Source organism: Etheostoma spectabile, unplaced genomic scaffold (genome assembly GCF_008692095.1).
Source record: "Etheostoma spectabile isolate EspeVRDwgs_2016 unplaced genomic scaffold, UIUC_Espe_1.0 scaffold00018691, whole genome shotgun sequence".
In the NCBI taxonomy this organism is placed as follows: Eukaryota; Metazoa; Chordata; class Actinopteri; order Perciformes; family Percidae; genus Etheostoma; species Etheostoma spectabile.
Window position 1 is genome coordinate 1 of NW_022604403.1, and position 20,302 is coordinate 20,302.

General features: G+C 39.8%; 1 long non-coding RNA gene across 1 annotated transcript; it reads right to left on the reverse strand.

The window, feature by feature from the left end:
- Nucleotides 1-15,332: 15,332 nt before the first annotated feature.
- LOC116681723 (uncharacterized) lies at nt 15,333-17,796 on the reverse strand. The gene is made up of 5 exons (XR_004330080.1): nt 17,163-17,796; nt 16,587-16,652; nt 16,273-16,338; nt 15,706-15,798; nt 15,333-15,423 (listed from the first exon to the last, which is right to left on the reverse strand). It is a non-coding gene; the product is annotated as an uncharacterized LOC116681723 (long non-coding RNA).
- Between the last annotated feature and the right edge of the window lie 2,506 nt (nt 17,797-20,302).

Here is a 20,302-nt window from a genome sequence, read left to right on the forward strand (position 1 = left end):
AATGATAGAGTTGAATAAAGCACCACATCCTGTTTTCAGTTTACATTGTAAGTGTGGCTTCACTGCCAGGAACAAAGGCTGCTGCCTCTGCCATTGAAGCAGCATAGCAGCGTGTGTCAGAAAAGTTCAGAGAAATCATGGAGATGGACTTTAGCTTGCCTTAAAGATGCTTCTCAGAAACAACCCCACCGCAGCAGGGACCAGAGTCTGTGCCAGTTACAGGGGTATACACTTCTCAGCCTCCCTGGTAAAGTCTTCTCCAAGGTGCTGGAAAGTAGTCAAACCTCAGATTGAAGAGGAAATGGGCGGAGCCTAGGATGCTTGATTCATTTGTATGGTTGCGTTACGACAATTCAACACAATTGTTCAATGCAATGCAAAGAAAGATCATAGTTTTAATGAAAAAGCCAAAGCTGACTTGAATCCGAGGAAGGGACTTTTTCAAAATTTAACCAAAGCCGCACTTTTTCCCCACCTAAAAGTAATAGTTTGACATTTTTTGAAGAGAGTTGAATGAGTGTATCGATTCCACTCTCCTGTGTCAATTTAAATAAAATGATACGGCCAGGTTAGTTTATGGGCTCACAAGCGTCAACCATGTTTGACATATGATTTCTGTTTCAGTATGAGAATATTATTTCCTGGAAATTAAACCCAACCAGTTCAGGTAATCAAGGTAGCAATTACGTTAACTTCAAAATAATACATAGCATAATACTATATAAACATGTTTTAAAAGAGAGATAATAGGTATGAATGATTTTACCCATGAGTTAATTGTGATTTGGATTTTATGAATTGTAAAACCACATTAAGAGCCATAACAAGACCCACATGACGTGTTTGAGATGAGATACCCTCTACACTCAAAGTCATCAGCACTCAGTTGACTTCCACATTCATTTAATCCATCATCGACTCTTCTCCACCTCCATCAGCCATTTTTTCATCCCTTCATCTCATGACATGATCTTACCTGTCCTTGGTCTTCGCCCTGGATTTCTCCATCTACTTCTGTTCTTCTCTCTTTCTCACTCAGACCTTCATCCTCCCACCGTCCCCTCTCCCTCCAGCCTCTCTGGGCTGTGCTGACACATCTCACCTCCCCACCTTGTCTCCTTCCCATTAACTTTGGAGCAGATGGCAGGGCCCTGCTCTCTCTGTGTGAGTTTGACTGACAGGGGCTGGTGATCAACCTCCATAGACGATCAGTCATGTGCCGCTCCGCTCAGTTTCTCCTCTTCACCATCCTGCCCTTTAACTCTCCTTTTTGTGTTCTCTTCCAAACCTCCTTCTCTCCCATATTCAACTCTGCTTTATTTTCCTTGCCTTGTTTCTCCTTCGACCTTACCTTCCTCCTTGTCTTCTTCCAACCTGTTACCTACTGTATACCTCCTAGTAGTAGTAGTAGGGCTTTGAACAGCTGTCTAAAATACATAGACTGAATAGAAAAAATGCAGGGTGTATATAGTGATAGATATAGAATGTCGGATGTCAAAACATTTCAAAAGATACAGTCAGAGTGAACAGAGTTTGTCCACCATATCCTGCATTTATATCTCCGTTGATTCACTGTGATGAATTGTATGGTAGCATATTTAAGTGTCAGCATGTTTAGTTATGTTTATATGCAAAATCAGAAGGTCTGATTTGGCCCTGATCTGCTCTGGGTAAAGTACAAAGTACAAGTATAACACTGTTACAATGATAAACTTTGTATTTTGGTGGAAATAGGTTGTGGAAATAGTCAACCAGCATAGCGATTAATTCAACTTTAAGCCTCAGCTGCATCATGTCATGTACTGTGTTATTTACGCCCTTATTTGACCATGGGTATTTTGGTGTGGTTGATAGAAAATGGTCGTTGATGCCATATTTTCCTAATAAAATAAAAGATTGGCTATGGCCTTGCATGTCGCAACCACATACTTACATATGTTGTTACAATTCATACTCTTTCTCTCCTTTTATTCCACCCTCCTCCTTCCCCTTCTCTCTTCTTGCCAATTTTGTATCCAACCCCTACACTCCTTCTTAAAGTACATACTTGCATGTACAAACTCTGCTGTTAGAAACTGAGGGAGTGCTGGAACTGTGTGTGTGTGCATGCTTGTGAGAAAGAGAACAAAGAATTGTGTTTCAGTTGCTTTTAGCACAGTTGCCCTTGCTGTGCTCCTGACCTGTGAGAAAATGAAAAAGAAATATCCTCCTAATTTTTTCACATTCCTCTCCTCTCTTCTCCTGTTTTCTTGGTGACAGCTGTGGTAAGAAGGGGGGAGTCTTCAGCCGCTGATGACAGGCCAAAACCTCCACATCACCACTAAATGCGGGCTCAGGAAAGACTTTCGGCTCAATGTCAAATGTGCAGTGTCAGAACAGCATTCTAGCTGCCACGATTTACGCTCTGAAAAAGCACCTCCTGTTTCTGTCAAGATCTTTGCTAAACAAAAGTAGAAGGAGACACTGATGGCATTCTTTTGTAGAACAGTATTCTTTGCCACAGTGATTGATCGCTAAGTCAAATTGATTTTCTTTCTTCCTCTCCAGGGAAGAAGAAGGTCTCTGTCCCTCTGAAGACAGCAAATGGCAACATAAATGGAGTGGAGGATGGAGAGGAAATGAGAGAGGATCCATCTTCAACACACACGCAGAGAAACAGCTGTTTCAGGTCACAGCCAAGATAAGCCTCCTCATTTCTCTCTCTCCTCTCTACCCTTTCAGTCTCTCTCTCTCAACATGTCACACTCCACCCAACCGTCTTTAATCAGCCTCTCGCCGCCTCCGTTTCACTCCTTCTCCGTCCCACTCTTTCTGATCTGTAGCTCTAGCGGGAATGTGCTCATCCTCTCTTAACCTTCTTAAGTTTGGGATACTCTGTTAAACACAGCACAGATGGGACACGTTGATGACTAAGCTTAAATTTTCCTGAATAATAAAAGATCTTCTCAACATCTGGGCATAGGTCCAGAATAATTCATAAAAAAAATTACCTTTGAGTCATGTGTTTGTGTTGAACCCCTGGTGGTTATTTTCCACAGACTAAACATTATACAACATAGCTGTAACGTTACAACGTAAACCTGATAGTGTCTGTTTTGTTTGACTTTATATTTGACACAGTAGCTACATACACTGGTAAATTAAGATTATGAATTTTGAACTCAGCTAGTATGAAATGGTTCATTCAACGTATTCATCATTTGTCACAAACCCACAGATCACCCAACCCTGCAGTTTGGCACAGTTGTTTTGAGCATTTTTTTATCGTCTTTAAGCTCATTGTTTGGTTTCCCGGCCTGCAAACTGTGATCTCATTGACTTTGCTTCTAGCCACTGCCGGCAGCTGTTATCAGCAAACAAGCTCAGTTTAACGGACTGGACGCTACCTGCCCATTTCCACACATCAATGTAATGTTGATAACTGGTTATCATAGTATTAAGCGCTAAAGAGGCAAATATTATAGTCATGAGATGGTGGAAACCAAAAATTCATGGAAGTTGCAGCTGGTCTTTTCCCCAGTGTCTCTATCCTAAACACCAGCTTCTTTCTGATCCCAACCTGTGCCCAAGTGTGCCACACGTGCACCCAGGAAGCCTGGCAACCAAAATACCAAAAGTGCATTTGGCACCCTCCTTTGGCTTGCCAGACCTTACTCTACAGCGCTGCAGATGAAGGGCTGGCTAGTCCACACAGCATTCCAGGATGGGAGAAAAACATGCTCTGTTTCATTGGCATTTCTTTAACCAATCACACTTATCTAAGCTCAGCACACGGAGCCGTTGGAATACCCTCAGGAAGGAACTTGTTTTGGTGGAACGTGTACGTTAAAAATTGGACAGATAGTCTAGCTAGCTGTCTGGGCTGTACCCTGCAGTGATCTGAGGAGCACTTACCCAAAGTCCTCATGAATCCAACGGAGTGGAGGATGGCGGAAAATGCGAGACCACTCTGGAGGCTGGCGGCGAAGGGCTTCTGGAGGGCGAAGGTCTTCTGGAGGGCGGACTCTCTGGGGGCCAGCGCCGAAGGAAAACCCCTTTGGGGGCCAGCGCCGAAGGCAAAACCACACTAGAGGACGACGCCGAAGGCGAGACCTCTCTGGCGAGATCCCTCGAAGATAGGCGACGGGTCAGCTGAGCTGGAGCCAGGCAACAGGTGAGCTGGATTAGACTCAGACAACAGGATAAGAAAGAAACAGAAGTCAGCGGACCAGGCAACAGGGTCAGGAGTCAGCTGGACAACCGGCAATCACAGGGAGCAGGAGTCGGCTGGGCCGCCAACAAAACACGGTGAGCAGAGTCTCTGTGGCACTGAACATCGGCAAAGACTCAAGGGTGCTTGACAAAGGCAAAGTCTCAGGGCTCCCTGACAAAGGCAAAGTCTCAGGGGTGCCAGACAGCACATCCTTGAAGTGTCGGGCAATGGCATCTCTGGGACGATGGTCAGCGTAGACTCTAGGAAAGGGTCAGAGTAGACTCTGGACGGCTGGACGTCAGCTCAGGTTCTGGAACACTGGACAGTGGCCACGAACTACTAATTTGTGGCCACGAAATACTAAATTAGACTGTTTTTTTAAAACAATTTTTTTATTTGATAGGACAGCTAGGTGAGAAAAGGGGAAGGACATACAGGAAATCGTCACAGGTGTGATTTAAACCCTGGACCTCTGACTATTTAAACCATTCTTTTTATGTGCGCCTGCTGCTCTACCCACTGACCCAACTCGGCCACAAGCTGCACATTTTTAGTTCAGTCCCATGTGATGCTAACATGTATGATTTGTGCACAATACCATAGAGGAATCAGGCTTGCAGTACCCATCTACCCCGTCCCAGTCACTTGATTTATATGTTTCAGCTGAGGGAATCGATTCGTCCACAGTTATTTAAGCCGGCAGTTTAAATAAACAGAAACATCTTGTCGATTTACTTGTGTCATTGTTGGAAACAAAATAATCAGAAAAGACCTTATACCATACTGTTTTAGCAATCTGTTATTAGTTGAACTCATCCTGATAGCTATTGTTAGCTAGAATTACAATCCTTCATGCTGATCCACATTGATATTATCTTGTCAAACTATACACACTACAACTGCTACGATATGTTCATAAAAGCTATGTGTTTGTTATGTGTTTTTGGTATTCTGCTTTAAGTTAATTTAAAAAAAAATCAACATAAACTGACTTCTTACCAGCATCATCTGTGATTTAAACTGTCTGCAAATGGTAACAGAAAAAAATGTATCAATTTCTAACAATGACATCACCCTGGACAGCAACCACACACACTGGTTATGACAACAAAAATCTATTGTTATGATCAACAATACCTATGTACATGCATTATGATGGTCCTCTTCCGCAACACTGTAGAAGTAGGTCTGGCAATGCAAGACTAATGTTTAAATAATGGTGGACAAGAATAAAACCAAACAATCCCACGTTTGTTAAATTGTGTCCTCCATAACAAATCACAACATGTTTAAAACAATGTCGTAAGAAAAGAATGTAATCTAAGATGTATAGAATGTAACAGAGATAACATCCGACTTTTGTACAAACTTCAAAAGATTATTGACCTTTTTATTTTTTAAATACACTATAACTGAAAGCAACACATGTTGTCTTTTGTATGTCCACTAACAAGAATAATAACAGGACAGGATAGGATAGGTAGCCAGGTTCCTAGTTACAAAATAATGTTACTTGAAATAAAGTATACAACACAACTTGTGTAAACAACTCACTCAGTTTTAAAGACTTTAAAATGATCAGTCATGGGTCACATTCTTGTTTCTGATGGGGTTGCTCCAAACAACATTGTATAACACAAAAGGGATAATTTGTTGTTGTTTTTTAAGTGGGGTAATATGAGGTACATTCTCAGTATATTACATGAAGTAGACCAAACCAGTCTCATGCCAGTTAGTGAAATGGTCACGTTATTTTGATTTATTGATTTGTACATGTCACGATGGAATATATCAACATGGAAAAGTGGACTGGCTTGTTTTATGCAAATGTTTTTTTACTGGAAACAACCTTGGCATATAGCCTACTGTAGTGTTCAATTTCACACGTAACATTCTCACTTGTAGCAGTCATTTGCACTTGGAACAAATAATCTCTCACACAACGTAACACTGTCCAACAATAACGCTTGCCATCCCCTCAAAACGTAACGTTACTACTCTTTGGCCGGCTTGCAAGCCCAAACAATACCTATATACATATATATTATACCTATATTGTGGCCACCATTTATTTATTTTTCCCACATGTCATGTCTGGGGCTCCGTAACTTTAATCACAGAAATCTTTCTTGGAATATTACCCCCCCCAACTCCATATTTTTTTTATTTCTTTCCTAAAATGGCCCTATTACATGTCGTACATAGCCCCCCCCCCCCATTATCTAACTGTTAAAATTTTTAAAATGAAGGCTTCCTGGAGAATTTGAACGCAAATGCAATGCATGCTGGGAAGTATGCAACCAATCAATAACACAACTTTATTTGATGAATTAAGTGAAAGATTACTGTGAAAGATCATTGTTTTAAGTTAGACTTGAATCCTAGTTTAATTTAGTGCACTAGCCGGGTGGTGCCCTGCTTCCACAGTCTTACTTGAAGACAACTTTTCTTTTACTCAAAGTTGAACTATTAGAGTAACATGTTGGACTTGAGATACACAAGATGTAGTAATATCTTCCCTTGCTGCATTGAATCCATCCTCTTTTACTGATAATGTTGTCTGTCTGTGCATGTGCTGGCTTACACTATAGAGACAACTTATTCTGTGTGTGTGTGTGTGTGTGTGTGTGTGTGTGTGTGTGTGTGCGCATGTGTGAGAGAGAGTGCAGGCACACTATATATGTTAGTGTATGTGCGTTGACCCGGGCTGTGGAGACCTCTAGACAGCTTATTCACAGCAGACAGATAGCAGCAGAATTCTTATCTAGCATACCTTCTCTGATAGTGTATTGATGGGCCAATCTGCCTCAGACTGCTGAATCCAGGAACAAAGGCACTGATAAGTATGGTAGAAGAGTGCAGAGGACTACGGGGGATTTGAAGCGGTATAGAAAAAAAACAATTCACTTCCTCCATTGGTGTTGTAAATGGTTGGAGCTGTGAAATATTAAAACTCACCTCCAGGCTGAATTCTAAGACACTGGGCTGCACCTGAATGGTTGCTACAGAATGAGAGAAAGAAAACATAGAGAAGATGATTCAAAGCTGTTGTTTTGGGGTCACAATGGGTCACATGCAGTTTGTCATCAAATAAAACAAGTTTTGAAAGAGGTGAAATGAAAGCTCAGAACTTTAGATACCAGGGGGGTACACGGTAAAGGTTTTAGGTTAGATGCATGGGTGAACTAATAAAAAAACATGTGTGTTGTGAGCTTAGTAAATAAATGTCATCTTGCATCAACACTGACAATGTTGTATCAATAGTATATATACAGCATATAAAGTTTGAGGCAGGTATGAAAAAATACTGTAAACTAAGAATGCTTTCAAAAATGGAAGTGTTAATACCCTAATTCCACAAATAAAAGCCAGGGCCTTTATTTACCTGAACCACAGAAGTTACCAGGCTTTTACTTGAAGCAGGCTTTTATTAGAGGGAGGCCTTTGTTTCTAATTCCATCTGTTTGATAAGTATGTTTGTTTTAAATAAACCGTTGTAAAAGAAAAGCCATAGTGTTCCAGTGGACAGAGAGCATTCATTTTTTAAGAAACGTTTGCAAAACTATCACCATACAGCAACAGCCTGAAGGGCGACTGATCAATTTGGGTCTGAAATAATCAAACACCACCCCTGTGTCACTTTGAACTCTGTAAATGTACCGGGTAGTAATTTCAAATAGTCTATAGGTACTACGGTATTGCAGGTAGATTACAATAAGAGCATACAGTACACCAGTATCTGATTAACGTTACAGACGGTAGCTAGCTTGCTTTGTTTCTAGCTCTAGGCTAACTCTTTTCCTCCCACTTACAGCTAGCTAGCTTTGTTTCTAGCTCCAGGCTAACTCTTTTCCTGCCACTTCCAGCTAGCTAGCTTTGTTTCTAACTCCAGGCTAACTCTTTTCTTCCCACCTCCAAGTAGCTAGCTGTGCTCTGTTCCTGTCGGCTATTCTTGTCAGCTCATCCTTATGTTTCTTCCAGTATCAGATCTTCCTGGGGTTAATGCCGAAACGTCTCGCAGCTTTTTCACCCAAGTTTCCCTCCGCATACTTTAAAACTTTTTTTCGTTTTGTTGTCAAAAAGTCCGTCACTAAATGAGACCTGTGTTACAGCCAATGTAGCTACTGCCATCTGGGGGCACACTTGGCTGAGTAACATACAGCCACACTGACTAAAATATGAGTACCTTATATTGAGTACAATGAGAACCATAACCCAGAAATAAAGCATGAATATATTGTTGAATCTGGTAAATTAAATTGGTAGAAATGTACATTACGATAAATTTGAATGTACATTATATGTAAGGCACTTAGAAGATTATCCACACGAGTTTTTCCCCGGCCTTAATTTGAGGCCGGCCTTTATTTGTCCATGTTGACCATGCCCCTGGCCACTATCAGAGGCCTGGCTTTTAATTGACTACCAGTCTTTATTTGAGGAATTACAGTGGTTTACTTTCATCAATTAAAAAAAATTGCACCTGTTGCCATTTTTCTGCACCCCATGTTTTCGTGCATAGTTGAGTCGCTTGGCCTTGTTTCCATGTTCTTCTTCTACAGTAGACGGGTATACCTGGGTCCCACTGATTTCTGCCAGTTCTGAGCTGATGTCACTGCTGGACATTTTCCGATTTCAAAGGGAAATAAGCTTGATGTGTTTTTCATCTGCTGCACTAAGTTTCCTTGGCTGACTACTGCATCTACAATCCTCAACTTTGCCTGACTTTTTGCAAGTCTACCTATAAGAGTTGATAATGGTTTTAAGGCTAAGGGTAGTAACACCAAATATTGCTGTGATTTGTAAGTGTTTCCAGGAGACACTTATAAGTGATGCACACATCTGCCCACACACACACACACACACACACATACGGGTTTATGTGTACTAAAGGGACACTGCGGCCCAAACAGGTTTTTTGCTACATTAGAGGGGCTCCCCTTTCCACTTGCTTCACAAAGATGTGGTTGGTATCAAAAAATCTGTTTTAAGCCATACAACACAAATTCCACTTCAAATATTGAATACACACAAAACAACTCAAAATGTAACAACCTGACAACATGGCGAATTCTGAGGACAAAGTTAATGAGGTGCATAAGCCCCGCCCCTGACACAAATCGAAATTATAAGCACTAGCCCATTTGTGAGGACATCAGCTATACACACACACAAAAATGTCATTGAGGTGCATTAAAGGTCAATCATGATTAAAGGAACATGTCCACACACATACACAGTAAGTGAAGGCACTGTGCATTAAAAGGACACACCTAACATAAGAGGACAGTTTTTAACAGACAAGATAAACCTCTCTCTTTTTATATTTATATTGATATACATACATAAATAGATATAGATAGTTGTGTGCAACCAATTTATTGTCTGATTTATGTCTTTTGCTTCAAACTTCAAAGTCATTGCTAATACAAGTGGTATTTAATAAGGTACACATGCATATAACATAGGACATAACATGGCTGAGGCAGTAGGCCCACTTTAAAGCTCAGTGTTCTCCTGAAATACAATCCTATTAGTGGGATATGACTGGTAACCTACATCCAGTGTTACCTCGTAAAAGACAGATTATACAAACAGACAAATGACATCAGTCAGTGAAAAAGTGCCATTTTAATACAAACAGCAGTTTACAAAAAACTGAGGCATCAGCAGAAACTTGCCCTTTTTTAAGAACAAAGAACTACAACATCATTGCATCATAACAGCAACATAACACTTTATTGGCTGGTTTTCTTTTTCAGAGTTATGCCCCGATTTCTAACAAAGACTCTAATGTTTTGAAGTGACCGCTTATCAAGATCAGGATGTTCAGCGTTCTTGCACTGCATTCTTGTGGCCAGTTTTCCCTTGGCAATGTGCTTTTTAAAATGTCTCATTATAGCGGCAACCTCTTTTGGGAACCACTGCCTTTTCCGTTTCCTTCTTTGATTCTGTCTCTCCGGGCAATCTCCAGGAGACACTACAAAAGTGATAAAACATACTTGGTCAGTGGAAATCCACATGCCTTTAGTACACCTATGCACAGAAATGTTTTTACCTAGTAAATCAACAACTTCAAAGTGTTGTAAACTAGCCATGCACAAATCTGACTTTTTCTCCTGATTTTGATTTCCCATCTGACGGTATTGGTACTGGTAAATACCATGTAGTGATCAAATGCTAATGCTCTCTGTCGTGCCCTATTTAAAATGTGTAAAACTCACTGGTTGGCTCTCATAGATCATTATTTTATGTTTAAGGTCTTTCTGGGCTGCTCTTTATGTCAAACTTTGTGAGCTATGTAAAATGTATTTCATCCTGAAAATCTAAATTACTTCATAACACACACACACACACAAAAAAAGAACATGTGAAAATCGAGTTTTAGGAGGGATATTCAGTCAGATCAGTTTCACATAAGCAGACCCCTAATCACATCCAAATGGATTCTATTTTTAAATAAAATCCTACCACAGCCTTTAAACTATCATGATTATCTTGTGAAGCACATGAAGGAATGAATGAATTACTATCATCAATAGCTTTCTATTCAGACAGAGCAGAGTGGGAACCAACTGACTCTAAAAAGGTGACCAACTAGTAGGGTTTTTGGTGTGTTGCATTCACCAGGTTGGTCATGCTCCTCTGCTGTCCTGCCATGCTCTTTGTTCACCCTGTCTATGTATTCGTTGAACACTGCAAAAGAGAAAAATACTTATCATGTCAACTAAAACACTGTTTTTAATATTTAATCTTCATTTCAATTGTAATTTTATTTAAAGCTTAGTATAAATCTACAAAACAATGTAAACTTCATTTTCAAACGCTTTGGAGCATTCTACAGCAACTGGCTAGGAGATGGAGATCATAAAAGTGATGGCAATCTCAATATATATGTAAGTAATCTAACCAAATATTAGTGTAAAGCAAAAAAGGAGAGTGCTTGAGTGGAACACAATGTAAAGCAAAAGAGTGAGATCCACCAAACAGACCAGTTGAGTTAGGGGACAAACGGCAAGCAGAGGCTCATTCATTCGGGACACTATTAAAATCACTTCAAAGTTTATCGTACCTGTAGATGTGCCTTCTAGGGAGAGTCAATATCTGTGAATGAAAAATAAAAACTTAATTAGGAATATATTGAAACTTACAGTAGCAAAGTCTACATGCAATAAATCAAACATCAATGAACACGCTAGCAGTCTGAGGTAGAGGAAAATACAGTCTGAGGTAGAGGAAAATACAGTCTGAGGTAGAGGAAAAAACAGTCTGAGGTAGAGGAAAATACAGTCTGAGGTAGAGGAAAAACAGTCTGAGGTAGAGGAAAATACAGTCAGTGTTAGAGGAACATACAGTCTGTGGCAGAGGAAAATACAGTCTGAGGTAGAGGAAAATACAGTCTGAGGTAGAGGAACATAGAGTCTGAGGCAGAAAAACATACAGTCTGAGGAAGAGGAACATACAGTCTGAGGTAGAGGAACATACAGTCTGTGGCAGAGGAACATACAGTCTGTGGTAGAGAAACATACAGTCTGAGGTAGAGAAACATACAGTCTGAGGCAGAGGAACATACAGTCTGAGGCAGAGGAACATACAGTCAGTGTTAGAGGAACATACAGTCTGAGGTAGAGGAACATACAGTCTGTGTTAGAGGAACATACAGTCTGTGGTAGAGGAACATACAGTCTGTGTTAGAGGAACATACAGTCTGTGTTAGAGGAACATACAGTCTGTGTTAGAGGAACATATAGTCTGAGATAGAGGAACATACAGTCTGTGGCAGAGGAAAATACAGTCTGAGGTAGAGGAAAATACAGTCTGAGGTAGAGGAACATAGAGTCTGAGGTAGAGGAAAATACAGTCTGTGGTAGAGGAACATACAGTCTGAGGCAGAGGAACATACAGTCTGAGGTAGAGGAACATACAGTCTGTGGTAGAGAAACATACAGTCTGTGTTAGAGGAACATACAGTCTGAGGTAGAGGAACATACAGTCTGAGGTAGAGGAACATACAGTCTGTGTTAGAGGAACATACAGTCTGAGGTAGAGGAACATACAGTCTGTGGTAGAGGAACATACAGTCTGTGGCAGAGGAACATACAGTCTGAGGTAGAGGAAAATACAGTCTGTGTTAGAGGAACATACAGTCTGAGGTAGAGGAACATACAGTCAGTGGTAGAGGAACATACAGTCTGTGGTAGAGGAACATACAGTCTGAGGTAGAGGAACATAGAGTCTGAGGCAGAAAAACATACAGTCTGAGGCAGAGGAACATACAGTCTGAGGTAGAGGAACATACAGTCTGTGGCAGAGGAACATACAGTCTGTGGTAGAGTAACATACAGTCTGAGGTAGAGAAACATACAGTCTGAGGCAGAGGAACATACAGTCTGTGTTAGAGGAAAATACAGTCTGTGGTAGAGGAACATACAGTCTGTGTTAGAGGAACATACAGTCTGAGGTAGAGGAACATACAGTCTGTGGCAGAGGAACATACAGTCTGTGGTAGAGGAACATACAGTCTGAGGTAGAGAAACATACAGTCTGAGGCAGAGGAACATACAGTCTGTGTTAGAGGAACATACAGTCTGTGGTAGAGGAACATACAGTCTGTGTTAGAGGAACATACAGTCTGTAGCAGAGGAACATACAGTCTGAGGTAGAGGAACATACAGTCAGTGTAAGAGGAACATACAGTCTGAGGTAGAGGAACATACAGTCTGTGTTAGAGGAACATACAGTCTGTGGTAGAGGAACATACAGTCTGTGTTAGAGGAACATACAGTCTGTGTTAGAGGAACATACAGTCTGTGTTAGAGGAACATACAGTCTGTGTTAGAGGAACATACAGTCTGTGTTAGAGGAACATATAGTCTGAGGTAGAGGAACATACAGTCTGTGGCAGAGGAAAATACAGTCTGAGGTAGAGGAAATACAGTCTGAGGTAGAGGAACATAGAGTCTGTGGTAGAGGAACATACAGTCTGAGGCAGAGGAACATACAGTCTGAGGCAGAGGAACATACAGTCCGAGGCAGAGGAGCATGCAGTCTGAGGTAGAGGAAAATACAGTCTGAGGTAGAGGAACGTACAGTCTGTGTTAGAGAAACATACAGTCTGTGGTAGAGAAACATACAGTCTGTGTTAGAGGAACATACAGTCTGAGGTAGAAGAAAATACAGTCTGAGGTAGAGGAACATACAGTCTGTGTTAGAGAAACATACAGTCTGTGTTAGAGGAACATAAAGTCTGAGGTAGAGAAACATACAGTCTGAGGTAGAGGAACATACAGTCTGTGTTAGAGGAACATGCAGTCTGTAGCAGAGGAACATACAGTCTGTAGCAGAGGAACATACAGTCTGTAGCAGAGGAACATACAGTCTGAGGTAGAGGAACATACAGTCAGTGTTAGAGGAACATACAGTCTGAGGTAGAGGAACATACAGTCTGTGTTAGAGGAACATACAGTCTGTGGTAGAGGAACATACAGTCAGTGGTAGAGGAACATACAGTCTGTGGCAGAGGAAAATACAGTCTGAGGTAGAGGAAAATACAGTCTGAGGTAGAGGAACAGAGTCTGAGGCAGAGGAACATACAGTCTGTGGTAGAGGAACATACAGTCTGAGGTAGAGGAACATACAGTCTGTGTTAGAGGAACATACAGTCTGTGGTAGAGGAACATACAGTCAGTGGTAGAGGAACATACAGTCTGTGGCAGAGGAAAATACAGTCTGAGGAAGAGGAACATACAGTCTGAGGTAGAAAACATACAGTCTGAGGCAGAGGAACATACAGTCTGTGGTAGAGGAACATACAGTCTGTGTTAGAGGAACATACAGTCTGTAGCAGAGGAACATACAGTCTGTAGCAGAGGAACATACAGTCTGAGGTAGAGGAACATACAGTCAGTGTTAGAGGAACATACAGTCTGAGGTAGAGGAACATACAGTCTGTGTTAGAGGAACATACAGTCTGTGTTAGAGGAAAATAGTCTGAGGTAGAGGAACATACAGTCTGTGGCAGAGGAAAATACAGTCTGAGGTAGAGGAAAATACAGTCTGAGGTAGAGGAACATAGAGTCTGAGGTAGAGGAAAATACAGTCTGTGGTAGAGGAACATACAGTCTGAGGTAGAGGAACATACAGTCAGTGGAAGCGGAACATACAGTCTGTGGTAGAGGAACATACAGTCTGTGGTAGAGGAACATACAGTCTGAGGTAGAGTAACATACAGTCTGTGGTAGAGGAACATACAGTCTGTGGCAGAGGAACATACAGTCTGTGGTAGAGGAACATACAGTCTGAGGTAGAGGAACATACAGTCTGAGGTAGAGGAACATACAGTCTGTGGCAGAGGAACATACAGTCTGAGGTAGAGAAACATACAGTCTGAGGCAGAAGAACATACAGTCTGAGGTAGAGGAACATACAGTCTGAGGCAGAGGAACATACAGTCTGTGGCAGAGGAACATACAGTCTGTGGTAGAGGAACATACAGTCTGAGGTAGAGAAACATACAGTCTGAGGCAGAGGAACATACAGTCTGTGGTAGAGAAACATACAGTCTGTGGCAGAGGAACATACAGTCTGTGGTAGAGGAACATACAGTCTGAGGCAGAGGAACATACAGTCTGTGCTAGAGGAACATACAGTCTGTGGCAGAGGAACATACAGTCTGAGGCAGAGGAACATACAGTCTGAGGTAGAGGAACATACAGTCTGTGGCAGAGGAACATACAGTCTGTGGCAGAGGAACATACAGTCTGAGGTAGAGGAACATACAGTCTGAGGTAGAGGAACATACAGTCTGTGTTAGAGGAACATACAGTCAGTGGTAGAGGAACATACAGTCTGAGGTAGAGGAACATACAGTCTGAGGTAGAGGAACATACAGTCTGTGATAGAGGAACATACCGTCTGAGGTGCCTGGAGGTTCCTCAACAGGTGGCCTGTCAATGGAGACATTGCAGATCTTCTGTGAATGGCAGGGTAGATGGCTTGTTAAAGTGTTCCTCATTCAAGGTGGTCAAAGCTGTGTGAGAGACAAGTTCAGACCATTTGGAGGTATACAGTGTTTTGAATGTCTGGGTCGACTTTTTCAGTTCCCTGTCCCCTGACAATATACTCAGCTTTACCTTAATACTAAGCCATCTCAAGGCAGAAAAGGGTCCGTTGCACACGGCACATTTCTCGAAGCTTGGAACTACTGAGGAAACCACATCGTGTTTGCAGTTCTGTTGACAAAAATGTATATTTGAGATAGCATATAAATTTTAGTTTAGTGTTGATAAAGAAGCTTATGATACAAAACATTTTTGCTGAAATACAACCTTTACTGTGTGACTGATGATATATCCAGATATAATTTATTCCTTTAGTGCAGATCAAAATTAAATTAAAAAAAATGAAATGTTGCCTAAACATTAAACATTAACCAGGGAAAGACAGTAATACCAATTGCTTCTCCTAATAATATGAACAACTTATAGAATAACTATTTTATTAAAGAAACTTACTTGATGAATATTGTCCGAGTGACAATCAGGAATTGTCATGTCTGGACAAGAAAGGAGAGGAGGCATGGTAGGAGAATCTCTCTCATCCAATACCTAAAATAAAACACAACAATGATGAAAAACGGCTTTTTTTAAAGATTATTTTTGGTGCATTTTTAGGCCTTTAATGACAAGACAGCAGAAGAAATGAAGAGGAGTAAACCTCTATATATGGGTGCCTGCTCTACCAACTGAGCTATCCGGGCGCCCGGACATTCATGTTTTTAATGAAGAATTGTATTTTATTTGTAACAGGAAAAAAATCAACCACTTAAAATTATTGTGGATCTAATATTGAACAGAAATATTAATACTACTAATACTACTTAAACAAACATACAGAGTCCCATATCTTGTTAATATTACAATAAAGGGTGTGTCCAAATTCACAGTCCTTTTAGTGTCAATACCTGACCCGTATAGGTAAACTGAGGCCTGTGTAGCTAAACCCTCAAATAACAGAAGTGTTTTGCTAGTGAAAAGATGTAATGTACTGTACATGTCAACATTAACTGGAGATGAAGTCACCTGTTCAAAATCTTTGAGTCTGTCCGATACCACGGCAGCATGGTGATCCTCTACATCAGTTGAAATCTTGTTTAGAAAAAGGGGGAGCAAGATAAAGAGTCAGGTTTACAGTATGTTCACATACATATTTGTACAATCATTAACAGAAATGTATTCAGTTAAGCACAGTGACATCTATTTTTAAACATTGTAGTTACTGATATCCTAAAAGATAATTATCCATACCCCTCCCTCAAATATCAACATCTAGTAAAACTGCTTTGCAACTGAAAAGATCTGATGTCAATATCAACATTAAATTGAGATTAAGTCACCTTTTCAACATCTTTGAGGCTGTCAGATGCCACAACCACATGGTGACCCTCTGCCTCAGTTGATATCTTGTATAGAAAAAAGGGGGAAATTATCATTAATTAACCAGTAAGGCAAAATAAGATTATGCTTGTAGATATGGAGTGAGGTAACAACTTAATTATCTATACAGAAGTAAGATTTGGCCTCAGGTTTACAGTATGTTCACATGAATATTTGTACAGTCATTCCCAGAAACTTAATCAGTACAGCACAGTGACATCCAGTGTTAAACAAATGACTGTAGTTACTGATATCCTAAAAGCTAATAAAACATTATGATCTAAGAAAATGATAAATGATTGTGATAAGATGATAATCTAGTGAAATGATGATAGTAAAGTGAAGAAATCCTCTTGACATACACACCAATAAAGAAACACTAAACAGTATCCATACACAGTTCTCATAGAGTATACACCTGAAAAATACCTGTAAGCTGAGGACTGTGTATCGGAACCGTGAAATATCATTACCTTAAAAACTGCTTTGCTACAGAAAAGATATGATATCAATATCAACGTTTAAAATGAAGTCACCTGTTCAACATCTTTGAGGCTGTCACATATCACGACGGCATGGTGATCCTCTGTCTCCGTTGAAATCTAGCATAGAAAATTGGAAAAAAAAGTAATTAGATAACCAGTATGGCACAACACGTGGATCTATTTAAGAGAACAACAAGGGCTCAAATATACAATATGCAAACATAAAATGTGTTCAGCCATTCACAGTAATTATGTCAGTGCAGCATCGTGACATCCATTACTGGAAAATTAATGGACAACAAATGAGTGAAGTTACTGATATCTTGAAAGCTAACAATACAATTACATACTAAGGTAAATATATTGATATAAATGAGGCAGTTTTGTAGTGTAATGATGATAGTGAATGTAAATATTAATCTTTGGATAAACACAATACAAAATTTAACAGTATCCATTCACAGTCCTCACAGTGTATACACCTGACCGGTACATTCACACTAAGGACTGTTTGTGTACACCATTTAGCCCTGAAAATCCATTTCTCAACAATCTTACCATAAATAGATTATTTGAACCAATTGAAGATGTTATGCATCTAATATTACAAGGATATACTAAATGTAAGAAACCAAGTTTCAAGGGAACCCAATAATGTACAACTTGTCTGTTAAATAAAACACATAACAGTATCCATACACACTCAATATGTATATAAAGTTATTTGGCAAGGAGATTCTCCAGTCAAGTCCCCTGTCCAGTTCTGACCAGACATGACACTTGTCATACCTGAATATTGCCCAGACAACATTCATCAGGTAACTTTAAAAAATGTATTCTTGAGTTTTATATTATTGTGAAAAGGTTAAGACATTCTGAGGGCTGTGTATACAGAAACAGTCCTTAGTATGTATGTATGTACCGGTCAGGTGTATCCTCTAAGAGGACTGTATATGGATACTATTAAGTTTTGTATTGTGTGTATGCAGAGATGATTTTTACACTTTATACAAAACAGTCCTTAGTGTGCATGTACTGTCAGGTGTATACACTAAGAGGACTGTGTATGGATACTATTACGTTTTGTATTGTGTGTATGCAAAGTCGATTTTTACACTTTATACAAAACAGTCCTTAGTGTGCATGTACTGTCAGGTGTATACACTAAGAGGACTGTGTATGGATACTATTACGTTTTGTATTGTGTGTATGCAAAGTCGATTTTTACACTTTATACAAACAGTCCTTAGTGTGCATGTACTGTCAGGTGTATACACTAAGAGGACTGTGTATGGATACTATTACGTTTTGTATTGTGTGTATGCAAAGTCGATTTTACACTTTATACAAAACAGTCCTTAGTGTGCATGTACTGTCAGGTGTATACACTAAGAGGACTGTGTATGGATACTATTACGTTTTGTATTGTGTGTATGCAAAGTCGATTTTTACACTTTATACAAAACAGTCCTTAGTGTGCATGTACTGTCAGGTGTATACACTAAGAGGACTGTGTATGGATACTATTACGTTTTGTATTGTGTGTATGCAAAGTCGATTTTTACACTTTATACAAAACAGTCCTTAGTGTGCATGTACTGTCAGGTGTATACACTAAGAGGACTGTGTATGGATACTATTACGTTTTGTATTGTGTGTATGCAAAGATGATTTTTACACTTTATACAAAACAGTCCTTAGTGTGCATGTACTGTCAGGTGTATACACTAAGAGGACTGTGTATGGATACTATTACGTTTTGTATTGTGTGTATGCAAAGATGATTTTTACACTTTGTACATGAACAGTCCTTAGTTTGTATGTACTGGTCAGGTGTATACACTAAGAGGACTGTGTATGGATACTATTACGTTTTGTATTGTGTGTATACAAAGTCGATTTTTACACTTTATACAAAACAGTCCTTAGTGTGCATGTACTGTCAGGTGAATACACTAAGAGGACTGTGTATGGATACTATTACGTTTTGTATTGTGTGTATGCAAAGCTGATTTTTACACTTTATACATGAACAGTCCTTAGTTTGTATGTACTGGTCAGGTGTATACACTAAGAGGACTGTGTATGGATACTATTAAGTTTTGTATTGTGTGTATGCAAAATCGATTTTTACACTTCATACATGAACAGTCCTTAGTTTGTATGTACTGGTCAGGTGTATACACTAAGAGGACTGTGTATGGATACTATTAAGTTTTGTATTGTGTGTATGCAAAATCGATTTTTACACTTCATACATGAACAGTCCTTAGTTTGTATTACTGGTCAGGTGTATACACTAAGAGGACTGTGTATGGATACTATTACGTTTTGTATTGCGAGTATGCAAAGTCGATTTTTACACTTTATACATGAACAGTCCTTAGTGTGTATGTACTGGTCAGGTGTACACACTAAGAGGACTGTGTATGGATACTATTAAGTTTTGTATTGTGTGTATGCAAAGATGATTTTTACACTCACTATCATTACACTACATTTCTGTCTCATTTACTGTATATAAACACATACAATAATGAAACTAAAAGTGTTTTTACACAAATTGTTAATTCAGTTTTATTTTATATTATGGCTAAAAACATAAAGCAATCCGTTTAGTTTCTATTGCAATACCTAACTCCTTTCTCTTGTGATTACATATTATTTCATGGCATTCCATGTGAACTGGTCTTCTGTTAATGTCACTGTCAATTAAACCTGATAAACCACATCCACACAGGGATGATAAAAATAGCCTGGGTTTTTTAAAAGTTTGGATTCAAACACAAAATGTAAGTGATTTCTTTCCACTTCAATTTTTGTGGATATAATATTATAGAGAAATGTTGATACTACTAATTATACTACATAGCTAACGTCATATATACGGAGTGACATTTTCCAATAATCGTACTATGTAAATGTAAATGTGCTGTATTTATATAGCGCTTTTCCAGTCTTAACAACTGCTCAAAGCGCTTTTACATCTACAGGAAACATTCACCATTCACACACATTCATACACTGTGGCCGGGGCTGCCGTACAAGGTGCCACCTGCTCAGCAGATAAACATTCATACACATTCACACTCCGATGCGCAGCACCGGGGGCAACTCGGGGTTCAGTGTCTTGCCCAAGGACACTTCGACAATGACTGCAGGGGCAGGGATCGAACACCAACCTTCCGATT